Source organism: Lacerta agilis, chromosome 13 (assembly GCF_009819535.1).
Source record: "Lacerta agilis isolate rLacAgi1 chromosome 13, rLacAgi1.pri, whole genome shotgun sequence".
NCBI classification, from domain to species: domain Eukaryota; kingdom Metazoa; phylum Chordata; class Lepidosauria; order Squamata; family Lacertidae; genus Lacerta; species Lacerta agilis.
The window spans coordinates 7571853-7590066 of record NC_046324.1 but is presented as its reverse complement, the minus strand read 5'-3'; the positions used below and the strand labels follow the sequence as shown (position 1 = coordinate 7590066).

The 18214-nt window shown below is 39.4% G+C and overlaps 1 protein-coding gene across 1 annotated transcript in view; it reads right to left on the bottom strand.

Moving 5' to 3' along the window:
• Positions 1 to 18214, bottom strand: part of NEO1 (neogenin 1) — a 104302-nt gene that overhangs the window by 63780 nt on the left and 22308 nt on the right.

Below are 18214 nucleotides of genomic sequence, written 5' to 3'. Positions count from 1 at the left end.
TGAGGTATATGGCCTGTAAGTCCAAAGTTTGGCTTAAGCTGCTTGATAATATAAAACATCCTTCTGCAATCTGCTGCCCTCCAGACTACCTGAGCCATCATGGTCAATGGTGAAGGATAATGGGAGTTGTTAGCCAAAACATCTGGAAGGCACCATGTTGAAGAAGGCTAGTATAAGGGTCCTCTTGAGTTGCAAACCATAAATTATTACCCATCTTGTCCAAAGAGAAAGTAAAAGAGTGATTATAAAAGGGTACAAAAAGCTGGAAATGGCAGAGACTGGAGAATATACCCTACAGACAGAGTGAGCCTAAATGTTATGGTATAACAGGACTGTTGTCGAAATAACTTACACATGTTCTGTCTTTATCCTCACCACCAATGTGCAGTACTGATTTAACTTATGTCATTTCATCACAACATTCTGCATTTCCCTGCCTCTAGTTCAAAATTTATCTACTATGGCCAAAAAAATCGCAACATTAGGATTCCATAACTTGGCAAAGAGTAAATGATACTTAATGTTACAGAGAGGTGAAATAAGAACCTGACAATTTTCAGAAATAACCCTATGTCTTTCAAAATATGCAAACCAGAAGTAATAGGTCATCCGATCAGCACTAGGTTCATGAAAGACTACTTACACAATAACTGACATAGGAATTCACTACCACAAAATATGCTGGATGCTAGCTAGCTAGCTATTGTTCTCTTTCTCTCCCCCTCTCTCTCCCTCTCTCATTTTTTAAAGCTAAGTCTACCAATACCTGTTTGCCAAGACAAATTAATGCAACTCCACATGCTGGGGGCAAACAGGGGATTGCTATCATGACCTGCATATAAACTCTTGAAGCCCCAGAGCCACCTGGCTGTTATTTCTTGGCATTGGAACACTGGAACAGATGGCCCTTGGCCTAATCTAGCAAAACAATTTTATAGTCTTATGAAGTTTTGCATGTTATCTCTCACACTGAAAATTTAAAGTGAAGCCACATCCTCCCCATAATAATTTAACATACAATATGTTCTGTTTTTTCTAGAAAAGCTTTATCCCTCATTATGTAACCAGGGTCTGTCATACAAGAAATTAAATTGTTTTGTAAATATACTTTACATTAAATGAGAACATTAATGTTTTTTCATGAAGCTTTCCCCAAGCTGCCGGAGCCTTCACATAGTTTAATCAAAGGTAACTTGCCTTTAATTGCAACAGAGCCTTAACATTCAAGACTAACAGTATCTTTGCTAAGAAATTTGTTCTCTGCAGGACGAGGGCTAAATAACCTGGCTGGAATACATGGTGCATACATATTTTAAGTTAATCATATTCTCGGCATGCAGTTCATTAATGTATACTGCCTTCCAACAGAAGGCAGGGCAAATATGTTAAGTAGTTTTAATCATGTGATTAGAACAGTGGGTCCCACCCAAAATTACTGGTATGGCAACCCACAAGTCAAAGTAAGTATGGTGCCACTGATTTATTGTCATGAGAAGGTCGGACCTTAGAACTTATGTAAGTGTCAGTACGCATACTTCAAAAATTGCCCTTCCCACACACCCAACTTCCTGTGTCCCTCACACTTCTACTGAATTTGTGGTGAACTTTTAATTAAAAAGTTAATAAAGATAAAAAATACATAATATAAATCAAAGCACATTTTATAGATACTCCAAGGGTAGCATGTCAGTGGGTCCAACCAAACTGGACATAGCCCAAGTAAGTGTGTCCAACCTGTACTCACTCTCATGTGTGCATTCCCATATACAGTGGAACCCTGGTTCTCGAATGGCTTAGTTGACGAACAAATCGGCTCCTGAACGCCGAAAACCTGGAAGTGTGAGTTCCGGTTTTCGAATTTTTTCCCAGAAGCTGGACATCTGATGTGGCTTCCACTTCAGTACAGGAAGCTCCTGTAGCCAATCGGAAGCCACACCTTGGTTTTCGAACAGTTTCGGGAATCGAACAGACTTCCGGAATGGATTACCGGTAAGTTCGAGAACTAGTTGATACAGCTGAGCAGCAGCAAAGAGAGGGCTGCTCTTTTGGGAACTGCCACTTCAAGATGCTCCAGGTTCTTTGAGGCAACAACTCCAACATTGCTGACTTCCACTGACCAATGAGAAAGGTAAGACAAGACATTAAGAAGTCTCCTCTATTTTAGCTAAGCAAAGGAGAAATATTGGAGAATTCCTTCCCATTTATTCCTCAACAAGGCTCCAAGGAGGAGGAGGAAGGCAAAGCATTATGAGCAGCCTATGCTGGCTGGAGGGATGCTATCTCCCACGGCAAGCTCGGTATCCATGCTCCTAATTCACAGAATGCATGATAAATTTTTCCCTGGGGATGAGGATAGGCGGATGGCTGAGATCCTGCTTGTCGGAAGGGGTATTGTTTTGTTTGTTATTATGTTACGTATTTTTGTGTTTTTACACTGTGAACTGACCTGTGATCCTTCGATTAAGGGTGGTATCTAAATTTAGTAAATAAATAAAATCAAAATAAGATTCCTGAAGGTTATTGATTAGGGCAGTCACATGGTCATTGTTTCCCAGGTGCTGGCAATGATCATCAAGTGCTCAGGAATCAAAGCATTTATTCTTGTTTCTTGAGCAACTGGAAAAGGGTAGCGCCCAGTGGTGGTATTGGTCAAGATGGCAAATTCCATCACTTCAGGCAACTCCTATGGGATGCCTTGGAGACAGAAAAAAGAGCTTGGTAGACTTGTACCAGGCTGCACATTGGCAGTTTACCACCTCCAACCTAAAGTATGGTGTTGATCTCCAAAAACTGAGGTAGGGACCTGAGATTTTGAAATGTTATAACCAGCCATGTTGTGCAGTCAGTTTCAGCAATGTTCCTTACACTGACTGAATTATTCCAACAATTCAGTCATTCATTTGTTTTTTGTTTATTTTTTTAAACTACCCATATCTCATTGTTAATAGCCTTTCATAAACTAAACAAGTGATGGACACTATTTAGGACATCTTCTTCATTCCTGATTCTCTTAAAAACTGGAAGCGGGAAAGCACTCAGGTTTGAAAATTAATTCCTGAGTTTTCCTTCCAACATTTGTTTTGATATTTCCAAACATATACATATTTAGCATTTATCCCTTCCTCTTTGAACAGAAGTGAAGGGATCAAAACAAATAATTATGTTCTGAAAGTACATGCCACATTTTACTGAACATGAACAGAAGACATGTACTGCTTGCTGCAAAGACAGGGCAGACTGAGGTATTCTGGGAGCTCCATCTCTTTCCTGTCTTTGCTGCTGTCGGGTCCTAAAGTCTCACTCCCACTATAGGAGATTATAGAATCATGTCCTGTTTTCTATGTTTTTTTTCTTCTCCCACCACAGTCTTCCACACACATAAATATATTACGATATATATACACACACACACACACACACACAGAGAGAGAGAGAGAGAGAGAGAGAGAGAGAGAGAGAGAGAGACTCATTACCTACAGTAGCTTAGGGCCTCATCAAACCTAAATCTGGCCCTGGCCTGGAACCTAAAAATATGTAACAAAGGCACGAGGCAAGCCTCCCTGGGCAGAGCATTCCACAAGTGTGTAGCCACTGCAGAAAAGGCCTGTTCTCATGTTGCCACTCTCCAGACCTTTCATGGAGGAGGCACACCAAGAAGGGCATCAGATGATGATTGCAGGGTCCAGGTCAGTTCATATGTGGAGAGACAGTCCTTAAAGTATTGTGGTTCTGAGCCATTTATATATGACATTAGGCCAATGCCTATAATCCTATATAAACCCCCATCCCCCATGAGTCATTCATGAAACAGGTCAATACTCTATGTGCCACTAGTGCCATCTGTGGGAGGATTGATCAGTATCATGAAAGGGGCATTTTCTGTGCCAGTTGTGTCAGTTCTTTATCTTGTTAATTGTTTTAATACAGTTTCAGTGTGGATTTTTAATGTTTAATGTTGCTAATATTTGTAAGAACTGCTTGGAGGGCCCCATGGGCAAAATAAGAAAGCTAACATCTAAACTAATACTTGTGTTTCTTCTGGCAGCTCTATAAACAAAATATTTTCTAGAATGATACTGTTTTTAGAAACAAAGCAAACATTTGCTTTTACACTTTTAGCATATCAAATTCAAAATGTACCATTAATTCTCACAGGTTGTATTTACATCTAGATCATAGGAATTTGATAAAATCCCACTAATGAAGAATAATCACACAAAACAGGCTAATCCTCCTGGAAAGAAACAAAGCTTGTATCAGCTGAGTGGCCTGAGAAAGGAAGTATTGGTGCGTTTCCATCTGGCTATAGATTGAAAAACAGAAGCATGTTGATTTGTAAAGGAAAGCTCTTTTGACAACTAGAGCGACTGAAAAAAAATGCTACTTGTTTTTAAATAACTGTCTGTGGGTAGATGCCCCTTTATAATACGGATGAAGCAGATGACATTGATGGAGTACTAATTGCCTAGGATACCAGGATAAACGTGCAACCTCTCCCCTTCTCCCTTAACAAGAGAAATTATGGTTTTCAATAGAGTACTCTGCCTGGGTGGCTGAGAAGCACGTTCTTTAATTAATGCCAAGAAACCTAAATACAGGTTGTCAATTTTTAGACAAGACAGGTTTAGCTCTTAGTTATAAGGAACAGTAGTCTGGATTTGACCTGCTATGCTATATGAAATGAAAAAATCATTAGAGAAAGAATTCTGTATTCAAAGAGTAACTTAAAAGGTATGTACAACTAAGTTTTTCTTTAAGAGACTGACTATACATAGTCTTATTGCATTTTGGCACCACTTGATACTGTTGTATTGGGGGGGGGGTGGACTTTTTTATTTACCCCTAAAGTAAATACAATAAGAACAAAACTAAAAGTGGGAAGGGGGCTTGGTGGGGGAGGGAGGAAGTAAGTTAAGGGGGAAACACTCAGGCAAAGCCCACTGGGCATGTATTTAATACAAAAAATTCCAAGTATGGGTATTGACATGGTTGATATTTTACTAGCAAAGAACTGTTTAAGGTCAGATTTTTAGATTCTCCTTTAGAAATAATGGGCCTTGTATTGGCCCCAACTTTGCTTTCCAAATTACCGGTACTATTCACTGTTAGGCAGAAGTAATGAATATTTAGATTGCCTCTTGGACAAGCACTTTTGCCAGATGTTTTTCCCATCAAGAGCCTTTGAAAATATACATTGCTAATTCTGGTTCAAACAAAAAGGCCTGGATGCATGGAGAAATTGTTAGCACAATATTAAAATTACAGAAGAGTTTAGTGGCTCATTGGAAGAACACCTTATTCAAATCTTAACTCATGTTTCTGATTTAAAAAGTGGAACAAAGGATACAATAATACCTTAGATATTGAGGTATATTGGGGGCAGATATCAAATTGCTGGCTAACTTGTGACGTTTAATGTATTTTTTCCCCTTTTGGTTTTAAAGTACCTATGTGAGTTTTTTTTTTTTACTGTTTATTTGTAAGTTGCTTTGGGTCGCCCTGGGCAAGATAAAGTGACTAAGTTGCATATTAGATTCAAGTAAATACAGTAAACAAACTATCTGCTGAATGCTCCTGGACTACAACTCCCATCATCCATTGCAAATGGTCATGCTAGCTAGAGTTGATGTGAATTGTCCAGCAATATATTGGAGGGCCACAAGTTAGCCACCCTTGTCCAACACTACAAAAAGTACAGTTAATTGGAATGGCACTACAGGACCTCATAATTAGCATGCAAAGTCTGTGACATTTCAGTCTTAATGATTAAAAGCAAGCCACAGACAGCCTCTCAAGAAGCATTCTGTCCTTCATCTACATTCCTTATGAGCATGTAGTTTGTGCAAACTGCAGTACTGTTTTCCCACAGATACAACTAGTAGTAATTGAGTGCCTTAAAGGCAGTGGTTTCAAGTTGCAGAGAGTGGGGAAACTTGAAAACTCTGGAAATCATACAAGCCTCCATGTTCAAGAGCAGAGAAAAAATCCCAAAGTAAGTCAGGGAGAAACAAAATTAAGATTTTTAATCTAAAACCAGTCATAACAGTAAAAATGGAATCTGCAAGATTTCATTTCAATATACTACACAAGTAGAATTAAACAAGTCAGAAACAATTCAAATTCATTAGCAACAAAAAGTGTGGGAAGTAGGACAAAGACATGATTCATAAAATTTTCTATCTTTGTTCTCTCTGTGTTCTAATGTAACATCGCAGCCACTAGATGGCACCAAACACAGTTATTTATATATGCAATGGATCTCAAAGGAAAAATGATATTGCACTACTACAAGACAGCTCCTTCATTAGCAGAGTGTCAAACTCCTAGATGCCATTCCTTAATATAGAAACTTCAGTTACTGAAGCACACTTTAATTTTTGTATTCTTCCTCCTTGTCTTAAAGACTAAGAATGAGTAATAATATAAGAATATCTCCGGAATTTAGAAGCTGTTTACTAAAATGGGAAAATTAAAACACCCAACACACAAATCCGCCCTCAAAATATATTGAACCAACCCTGGTAAAATGGTATATATTTTATGAACATGTGAATATGCTTTATACTGAGTAAGCCAAGCCTTGGTTCACTAAACCCAATACTGACTTGTTTAAAGGTACAAGCTCTCAGAGTGCCAGCTGGAGATTTCCAACTACTACTACCATAGAATATTTTACTAGAGATACTTTACATGCAGAAATCCCAGTATGTGATCTACCACTAAAATATGGCCCCTCCCCAGCTGCGGAAATAACATCTTCATTGGGCAGAGAATTGTATTTGTACAAATAGGTACTGCGGTCATGATTCCCCAGCCACCAGAACTGCATGCACATACCCCAGTGATATAAGTCACAATATCACAATCAGCTATTTTGAATTCACACACTTGCAGCAATCAACAGCAGTTCCTTTTTGGCCTGCTATCTCTCCCTTTAAATATTTACCAAAGACCAATGATTTGAAAGGTGTGTTTCAGGACACATCTTTCTAAGACGTGGAGTATTCAGTTTGCAGCTGGAGACAGAAGTCTAAAACCAAATGCCAAAAATGGAGATAATGCCCTAACAGCCAAATTTTAAGGCTTAGTAAGTGGGAGAAGCAGATTTTTTTTAACAATCTCTACCTTCCATGGGTAGATGAGCAGGGTGGGAGCAAGGATTTCTCCACATAGTTACCCTCTCTTCCCCAATAAGGAAGAAGCGGTGGAGTGCTGCATGAGTGAAGTGGCTGGTATACAGCCTGCTATTCTCGATCTGCTGATTCTAGGAATATATCCCAATTCATGCTCTGAAACTTGTTTCTATGCATTATGGCCCTTTGCTGGATCATGATTCCTAGCCTGTTGGAGGTTGGGCAGAGGAGGAATTGAGAACTCCGCACTCTAGCAGCACCCCAGTGAAGTGTTCGAAATTTGCCAGGTGCATTTTGCACCCAAGAGAAGATTCTCGGGTGCCAGGATGGCGCCTGATGTCTCCACCATCTGGAGGTGCATACCCAGGGATCCTTGGATCTAAACTGTTTTCACACACTAGCAAAACATCCTGTAGAATTCTATCCATTATATTTTATCTGCACAATCAGTATCTGAAGAAGTGTGCATGCACACAAAAGCTCATACCAAGAACAAACTTAGTTGGTCTCTAAGGTGCTACTGGAAGGAATTTTTTATTTAATCAGAATAAATTTCAGGAACCAAAAATTCATACTGAAAAATACGACTTTCAAGCTGTCTGGCGCTAAAATGGTAACTAGGCATTCCATTTTGGCATTGCCATAAAAGGCAAAGGATTTATACAATCTGAAGAGAAAGAGAAAGAAAGTATGGTGACTGTAATCCTGGTTTAAGGAGCCATTTGGCGCCTAGCTTATATATCTGAATTTCTAAAACTGATCATGACTCAGATATCATGAACTATTAGTGTTGTAGTTTGAAAACCTGGGATACTAACTAAAAGCTCTGTATCTGCCATATCCATGCTTCGCTTTACTATTCGTAAATGCTATGAAAGATAGACAAGTTTCTATGCATATGCATTCATTATGTTGTTACAAGTGGTTGAATATTTCCACTAACACAAGAAGAACACAATACTGTATAACACTCAAAATGTTATGTCCTGCTAAGAGGGATGAAGTATAGCAGTGTCAACTCTAGGACTGCTGCCCAGCATGCCAGTCTTTCTTGCCATACAGAGGGAAACTAATTGAGAGTTTTTCTGATGCAACTTGCCTCCCTTTCACTGAGGTCAGAACAATTCTGTATGACAACTTACCAGTACTTCAAAGTGTCATTCAATTCATGTTGCATCTCATTTGGGCTGCATAGTACTGCTGCTAGGAACGGACATATCAGTCTATACTGTATCTCAGGTATTCACTGAGATAATAGCGGGGGGGGGGGGTTCCAATGAGCCAACAAGGTGAAACAAAGCACATCAGGCGCAACACATAACAGAATCCTGGCTTCTAGGGCAAACAATGAAAAAGTGTAGCATTGTATTCTGTGCTGATAAAGTTATTCTGTTAATTTAGCAAACTACTGAATATTCCTTATTTCAGAATACAGTACTGTATACCCCTCTGTTAACTTTAACATGCCATGAACTGAAGTTCTAAAAAGGTAACAGTGTTATGTGTAAAGAAATAAGACCTTGTGTGAAATCTCAATTTCAAGGGCATCCTTTGTTACACAGAATTGAACAAGCACCTCACACAAGACACAATGTCATAATGCATGCATTAGAATCGATACCAATGCTTCATACAATGTGCTAAATAGCAGTAACATAAGCTTAGAGAGAGGATTGCAAATAAACATCACAAATGCTCAGTGATCCTAAACAAAGTGATTTTGGGAGACTGACAAACCACTGGTAGTACAAAGTGTATAAGTGAAGAACTACTAAATCCTTAGACAAAGAACAGTGCAATTTTGTGTACAAGTTTTCAAGAAAATCATGTTAGAAAACTTTAAATATGACTAAATCCCACCTAAAACTATACGTAAATATTGTTCATAGAACTGTAGAGCTGGAAGGGATACAAGGGTCATCTAGTCCAACCCCCTGCGATGCAGAAATTTTTGCCAACAAAGGGCTTGAACCCATAACCGTGAGATTAAGAGTCTCATGCTCTACCAAATGAGTTATCCCAGCTAAGAACCACAGTTTTCTATTAATATGAAGGGATAATCTGATCCAGAATTACTGGCTCCCAGAAAGAAGACTAGGATTTGGGTCAGTTTTGGATTGGTGCTAGGTTTCCACAATAAACATGTAAGTAACATCAGTGAATTAGATGTTTGTAGTGTGGGTATGCCCTATATTTGGCAGAATATCCAGAAAAATGGCATGCCTCAAGCCACGTATTTTAAGGGTGTGTTCTTTTTACCCTTCTAAGAGCCATAATTCTATACTATGTACCTGTGATACAGCCTTCCCTAGCAAATAAAATATTGTTGTTGTTCAGTCATTCAGTCGTGTCCGACTCTTCGTGACCCCATGGACCAGAGCACGCCAGGCACACCTATCCTTCACTGCCTCCCGGCAGTTTGGCCCAACTCATGCTAGTCGCTTCGAGAACACTGTCCAACCATCTCATCCTCTGTCGTCCCCTTCTCCTTGTGCCCTCCATCTTTCCCAACATCAGGGTCTTTTCTAGGGAGTCTTCTCTTCTCATGAGGTGGCCAAAGTACTGGAGCCTCAACTTCAGGATCTGTCTGAAGTACCGGTAATATTAAAATGAGAGGTGGTAGAATTTAAGTCTGCTAAGATGCTGTGCTGTGACAGCGTCCTCCATCCCTAATGCACATGGTATCACAGCAGCAAAACCAGAGCCATGACCACAATCTTTAATCTGGACAACCTACGTTTTTGTTCATTCGTGCTAAGCCGCGATTTGGCTTAATTTTACGTGCAAGACAGGTGAATGTATATTTACGCAAGTTTCTTCTCTTTTGCTGATTTAACTTTAACACATATCAAATAACTATGCATGTAGTATCTGCTGTGCCATCTTTTCCTTCTACTTCAACCATGGAACAGAATTTCTAAGTGAAGCTGTATTAATTCCTCAACACAAAAAAATGAACACCACATGAATAATGCATTAGAAATATTTGCTTCATGTCAGCAGCTTTGTAGGAGGAAACAATATTTATGAAGTCCCTTGGGAAAATGAGAAGTTAAAAATGGGAAAAAAACCACACACTAACATTAAGGCATTTCCAGAAAATGAAAAAAGTGTTGGATAGATATACAAGGAAAGGGTGAGGAGCTGTGTGCTTGCATGATCAAGTTTCGGAACATACTGCAAATGAGGCTCAATCACATGTAGATTTCCTCCTCCACTAAGCAAATGCAGCCCCAGAAGCTACAATCTGCAGTGGAAGACTAGGGGTGGGAATGACAAGAGATTATTCTCTCTCTGGCATTCCCCCCCCCCAAAAAAAATCACCCACTCTCCTACATTGCTTTTTATACCCGTGCAAAAACATAGCAGTAAGAAAGGCACTTTTTGCTTTACTCAGCTGTATTCTGTGTTCTATACTTAGCCCTATCAAACAGGAAGGGAATGCTCATCTAGATTAAGGTTAATTTCTCTTTAAATGTTCAAAAGCTTTGCTGCTGACTCTAATTTTATTTGAGTAACAACTAAGAATTAAAACAGATTCCTAAAGTTGTAGTAGCAACTTAACAGAGAACAGTTCAATCATGTGTCCAACTTACTGTCATTCACACAACAGAATATTAGAAATAGCACCACTTACAGGTTAAAATAGCTAAGAATTTGATTTATTGGGTCATTTTAGAAGTATGTAAATACCTTATAAAAAAGAAAGCCAGTTTATCCAGAGGCCTCTAAAATACCCAGGAGTATCAGTTGTATACACACACACACACGATGAAATGTACTGTTCCAACAAATTCAGCATAACACACAGGCAGAAGATGATAATTCAGAAACAGGTAATTAAAGAAGAATCTATCTTCATAAGTATTAAGCCTGGAAATCTAATACCTCAAAAATGACATACGACTTAATGCTTTGCATATGTTTAAATATAAGCGCACCAAATTAACAAACAATAATGCTACACAGAACTCCGTTACATGGCTAACCAATAGGTAAAGGATCCCTGGACAGTTAAGCCCAGTCAAAGGTGACTATGGGGTGCAGCACTTATCTCACTTCAGGCCAAGGGAGTTGGCATTTGTCCACAGACAGCTTTCCAGGTCATGTGGCTAGCAGGACTAAACTGCTTCTGGCACAATGGGACACCATGATGAGTGCCAGAGCACCTTCCCGCCACATCAGTACCTATTAAACTACTCACACTGCCAAGTTTCTCCTATGTGTGCCTGTGAAAATAAATCAACTGAATCTCTACAGCATGTAATGTTCAATTGCCCTATGTACAGATCGATACGTGCCAGTATATTAAATCCGATAATTCAGTCCATTGCTGATAAGCCAGTTGACCTACGTCTTGCTTGGGTTCTCCAAGATGTGGACCCTTATATAACTCTACAGGTTGCTAGATTCCTAACAGCCGTCATCTCGCACAAGAGACAAAGTGGGATGTTAGCCGGTTACTGATAATTAGATATGTTTTTCAAAAATAGAATTAGACATTGGTTTTAGTTTTGGGTGCCTAAATTTTAACCTTAATTCTTTTTAGATATGTTTTATCGAAGTGATAATATTGGTCCCTGTGAGTTGTGTTATTATATCCGCGGCCTGTATTGGGTCATTGTTTTATTTGATTTTATCTGATTTTTGATTGACTGCTTGTTTTGTATTGTATGATTGTATTGTATGATGGGCGCAGATGCCGAATAAACATCTATCTATCTTCACACTGCTGTGCTTTCAAACTGCTAGGTTGGCAGAAGTTGGACCACAGCAACAGGAGCTCACCCCGTTGTGCAGATTCGAACCGCCAACCTTCCAATCTGCAAGCCCAAGAGGCTCAGTGGTTTAGACCACAGCGCTACCCACTCCCAGGTGCTCACCAATAAACTATCCCAACAGCAGCCATTATGCACGGAGGATAGCACTATACTATACAGTTGTACATTGGAAGTCAAACGGAATCCATTCCGGAAGTCCATTCGACTTCCAAAACATTCGAAAACCAAATTGCAGCTTCTGATTGGCTGCATGAGGCTCCTGCAGCCAATCAGAAGCCACGGAAGCCCTGTCAGACATTCGGGTTCCAAAAGAACATTCACAAGTTTCAGGTCATTCGGGATCCAAGGTACAACTATACTCAGAAATTCTGCCATGTCTGACACACTTGTCTATACCCCAAACTAAATGTACTTGCACAGTACCAGCAAAAAAACCTAAGTGATGGTCTAGATTGGACACATACACACACACAAAATTATCCATTGGGAGACTTGTATTTAATTCTTGCATGCCATTGCGTTCACTCAGTTCCCATCTGAAAAATAAGAACAATAACACTGGCATGCCTTGTTTTGTGAAGTGACATGGAGACAAACAAAACATGCCTTTTAAATAACTTTTTGAAACATTAAAGAAACTTGTAAGCATTTAGTAGAGCTAGTGTCACATGTCTTAACAGACACACTAGTAACTTCAATACAGTCATTATAAGAAAAATGAACATTATCCCAGCTGACGGGCTGTCCCAGTATTTCCAAACACACACCCCATCTGATATCACATGACCATTGGTGGCCTCCTAGCTTTATTTAAATCAGCAGATATACCAGTCTATCATATTAGGCTAAGAGCACCTTTTCTCCAAACTCAGTCATCATGACTACTAAGAGCAGTTCAGGTTTATAAAACATTTATACATGAGACACTTTCATGAAGGAATAGACATCTTGTGAGTACACCATAAGAAAGACAATCTATGGAATTTTGCAAGTATACTACTGGATGATAACATTGTTAGTCCAAGCTCCCTTCCATTTCTTAGTAGCAAAGCTGTGCCATCAATCACAATCATCATAAGAAGCCTTCCTTCCCAGACAGAAATTCCTGACAGAGCTGGAAAGTGAAATGGCATGAAGAAATCAGTACTACATCATTCCACTACTTAGTCATCACTAGCTAACTTCATTAAAATAGTGGTTCCAATTTTCAACAACATTCACACAGGTAGGTAAATTTGTTCCTGCAGTACTATTTTGAACTGTGCATTAGATCTACAACAGTCAGGCAATTTGGGTTGCAACTTGTCAATATCTAAATATAACCAGCTGAATGAATCAAGATATTTTTGCAACAGCAATTCCTAAAGAGCATTACATATATAACATATTATCTATAAAGCCCTAAAAACTTTGGGACGAAGCTACTTGAAGGACCATCTCTTCATGTGTGAGTCTGTCTGCTTTTAATCCTGGCTACTGTGTCCCTTCTGCATATGTCATTGCCTTCTAATGCAAAGTTGGTGGCAATGCATGAAATGCAGTGAGTGATGCCTCACATTTGGAATTCCCTTCCACAATTTGAATTTCACTAACAATTGAAATCTTCCCCTTTTAAACATTGATTCTGTTTTGATTCTGTTGCTGCTTAATTTGTTTTTTAAAAAAAGGTAAAGGTAAAGGGACCCCCTGACCATTAGGTCCAGTCACAGATTGCTGCCATTTTTAGTTTTGCTTATTTGTGTTTTAAGGATAAGATTATAAGTGCTTTTATATTTGGTTTTTATTTGTAAGCTGCTTTGAGCAAAGGGGAAATGTAGGGCATAATTTTTTCAATGAAGAATAATATGCATTAAGTTAGGAAAATAAACTTAAGGACTCAGCAAAAAAAAAAAAAACCACAACATTGAAATTCAACAAGCTTTTAACTACAAGTATCACAAGATTCGGTGTTCAAGTTGCCCTGCCTAGCTTATCAACAATAACTAACTCAAATGAACTTTCAAAGAGTTTAATTTAAAAAGACCCCGTTTTTACTTTTGAAAGGGGTATCTGTGCATATACACAGGTGACTACAAGTTGGAGACATGAAGGCAAATTGCTGCTCTCAATGTTTTTTAAAAACCACTCCCCTTATCTGACTTAATTTTAAAGTATAACAAGCCAGGAAGAAAACATCAGACAGAGAACAGCAACAGCCAACATACTACGTACAAAAACTCTCACTGCGCACAAATAAAAGAAATTAACACAGAAAAAGTAATGCATACCCAAGGATAAACTCAGCAGCCCCAACACAAAAAGAGTAGGGTAAGAACCTATGGTCATCTGCTGATATATACACAGAAATCCATTCAACAGGTAAGAACAGTCTTTGCTTATCCAGGAGGCCCAGGTTAGGACACACCAGAGCTGAAGCATGTATGGTGGGAAATTGTATAAAATAGGCGCTACCTAATGCACAGAAGGGAAATGCTGAAATATGTGCTTTCCGAATGCCACTTCAGCCAAGGCAAACAAGTCAATATTGCAATAATTAATTGCCTACTGGGCCTAGCCTATGTAGGCATTCTACAGATTTCCAGCAGTGGAGCTATTTAGGCAAAAGTCAGCTAAAGTAGCTGCTGCTTTGATGGTATGAGCAAATACCTTACCAGGAGGTGGAAATTTCAGACTGGTGTAAGCTAAAGAAATACAGGCTTTAAGCCAACCAGCCAAGATAGGAGTAAAAATTTTCAGTCGCAGACAGAGGTGGAAAAACACAAAAGGTGCAGATTTCAGGGGCTCAAAGGGCAGTGGAGATCCCAGGAAGGAAAGTGATGTTGGATAGCAGATTTCAGAGCAGCTTCCAGAAGAGAACAGCAAAGAAAATGATTAGAACTGAGTGGTTTGTCCAGATCCTTTGATAAAAGAGGGTGAAATGGAAGCCAAGAGTTTTAAGGTGTTTGGCTTGAGTCGAACCATCTGGCAGAAAGCATGCCTTCTAAAGACAAACTTATGCTGACAGCACCATTCAGAAAATTCTTTCCATGTTCTCTGCTGAAGCTTGACAGTCAAAGGACAATGAGATACAACACAGCATCAATACAAAGAAGAAAGCCCTTCCTCAGAGAAGTGTCTCCTTTTAAACGCCAGCCATGAGAGTTTCAACCAAACCGGGTCCAAGTGAAAGATAGGTCTCTGAGACAGAATGCCATCTTCAGAAATGAAGGTCAAGGAGATGCTGTCAAATTGAATAAATTTGAACAAAATATGAACAAAAAATATGAACAAAAAAGGAGGCACAAAGAGAACAGATGCTCTTTATTCCCTTACCATTTTGGCCACCAGAGGAAACAGCAGAAACACATGCAGAAGGCTCAGAGACCACGGGGAGAATAGAGCACTGACTGCTTCCACCTTTTGATGCACATATTGGGAGAAGAACCTGCTGACTCGGTGGTTGGCCAGAGAGGCAAACAGGTTCATACTCGCCTTCCTAAAATGTATAACCAGGTACCTGAAGGCTCCCAGATGGAGCTTCTTACTTCCCATGCTGCATCTGTTACCTGCTGAGCCAATTGCCCTGAATTTTTTCTTCTCCTTTTAGATGCTCTGCCTTTGGAGTGTCAATATATTGCTTGCCCAAAGGAGACACACATTATGAAATAAGGAAAACCCAATCCTTGGCCACTGAGAAAGATATGAACAAAGCAAATAACAATAACCAACTGCCTTGGATGTAGAACCTTTTGACAAAGCAAACAGCAACAAGAAGGATAACTCAATGAAGAGGTGATGACAAGAGACAGCGATGGGTGATTGTGCCCTCAAGCCTTGTTTGCTAAGTTATTCTGATGCAACAGCGACTTTATAAAGCATCACACTCACAAAGATCTATAAAGCCAACAGAGTAACAATTACAAAGAGCTTTTGCTGTGGAAAAAAGGAAGATACTACAAACATCATTGGTCACTTTTTGAGACTCCTTACAAGAAAAAAACAATTAAGGAGAAGTAATCACCAAGTGACCCCTTCTTCTTTCAACTTACCCCTAGTTTAATTTCAGTTCCATTTCTTATGAATATTTTCCTGGGGTAAACAATTCTAATGCAAGTCTGAGTGATCAAAAAATATTGGTGTGTTGTGGAGGAGATATTCCATTTCCCTGAAGATCTCAGTAACATATTTTGCTGGTGCTTTTCAGTAAAAACAAAAAATGTAAGCAGTTTCACTCAAAAGCTGTTCAGGAGCACTGAATGCCATAATGAAACCTCCACTCCAGAAGGCATTAGTAGGCATTAGCGCTTACAAAGTTTGAATTATAAGAGCTCAAAGTTCACAATATTCAGAAAAGAAAAAAGTGGACATCAGTGACAGTGATTTGTTTTCCTAAGACAATACAGTTTGTCTGAAAAACCTTGTATCCTTTACAAAAAGGCAGAACAGAAGCAGAAGTTCTCATTTCACAATGATTTCCTGGATATTTTACAATTGTTTCCTTTCAGGAAGTTTATGTAGTCTATGCAGTTCCAACACTAATAATCTGCTTGAGAAGTAAGCTATTCAAATACACCAAAGTTCCATTCCTAGAACGGAAACAACGAAAAACGCCTGGCTCAGTGCTAACAGTACCATTTTTGTTTTGTTAAGTGTCTATATCAGGAATCATGCACGTCCCCATGAAGTGTCCTTCAGATCTCCACAAAAAAATTAGAAACATACCTGCATCATCTGTCAATCCGTCTGGGAATTCACTTGCATGGAAACAGGGTTATGCAGCACAGACATAAGTCTAACATTGGTGGTGTGCACCTAGTCTTAAAACGCTACTAGTTGGAGAACAGAGCAGAAAATATAATCTGTCCCATTTACAGGCAACAATGCACCTAGACCTACTGTTTCCCTTCCCCCAATTTAACTAGGAGTTAAGTGAAGAATTATAACTCAGTCGGGAGAGCATGAGACTCAATATCAGAGTTGTAAGTTCGAGCCCCATGTTGGGCAAAAGATACCTGTATTGCAGGCAGTTGAACTAGATGACCCTTGTAGTCCCTTCAAACTCTACAATTCTATGATTATATTATTCTACTTTTCCCTTGAGAGAGAATGGCCATCTTTAAAATCAGTGCATTCCTGGGCAGATACTAAAGCCAACAATCTCCTTAAGAGCTGAAACAGCTGCGTATCCTCTGAGGATGTGAAGATGTCCCATGAAGGAATTAACAGAGGATGAAGTGGACCACTCTGCAAATGTCTGCTAGAGAAGCTTTCTCAGAAAGCTAAAGCAATGGAAGCTTCCCCAATAAAATATGCTTGGATAACCTCAGGAGATAAATTGGTAGCTCTGCATTCCAAAAGCCATCTAGCTAAGATACAGAAACCCTAGTAGTAGTAGTAGTAGTAGTAGTAGTAGTAGTAACATTAACATTCTATAATGCCCTTCATCCAACAACCACAGGGCAATTTACAATATGAAAACACAAACCTTGACCTTTAAAAAAAAAGTCATAAAGAGGCAGCTCTGATGACAGAAGGTCTTAGGTCTTTCAGTAGAGTCCTGGAGTCATCAACATGGCACCTATAGGCACAATGGTGCCCTTGAAGACTCTCATACCCACAAAGCTTCTAAGCACCCCCTTGCTTGCTTACCACCATCAACCCCCTTTTGAAAAGTACACAGAGATGAAGGAAAAGTAGGACGAGGTGCTCTTTCTTCACTTCTTTCAGCTCACTTCTTTTCAAGGCACAGACCTGTACCTGAGTAGCTGCATGGAAATGGGGGCAACTGAGAGGGTAAGACAGAAAGGGGTATGATCTCAGAGTTGGGAAGGCAGAGAAGCCAGGGGGAAGAAGGGGGGTTCACAGGAGTCAGGAGTGAGAGTGTAGTGCAAAAAGGAAAAAAAAGGTTCCCCAGTAGGATCCTCTTTACAAATTGTGATTTTTTCACAAGGTCCCCCCAACCAAGATCCACCAAACCACAGATCACATTCATCTCAGTTGAATGAATGGTTAGAAATGTGGATATGACCTTTTCACGTGCTGCCATGATTCAAAAACTTGGATCCAAGGCATGGATCTTTATTGAAGCTCCTAATTTCTACAAAGGATCTCCTTAAAGCCACCACCAGGTCCCAAGACATTTCTGTATTCACAGATGTGTTATGTGATTTGATGGTGATTTTGTTGTCAACTTACAAAAAATAGTTATGATCCATAAGGATCCATGTCTTCGATCAAATATTTTTGTGGTCCAGTTAAGTCCTAGTTCTGGAATTTCTTTACTTTAACCAATACAAGCTTTCATGGAGTCACAGAATTGTA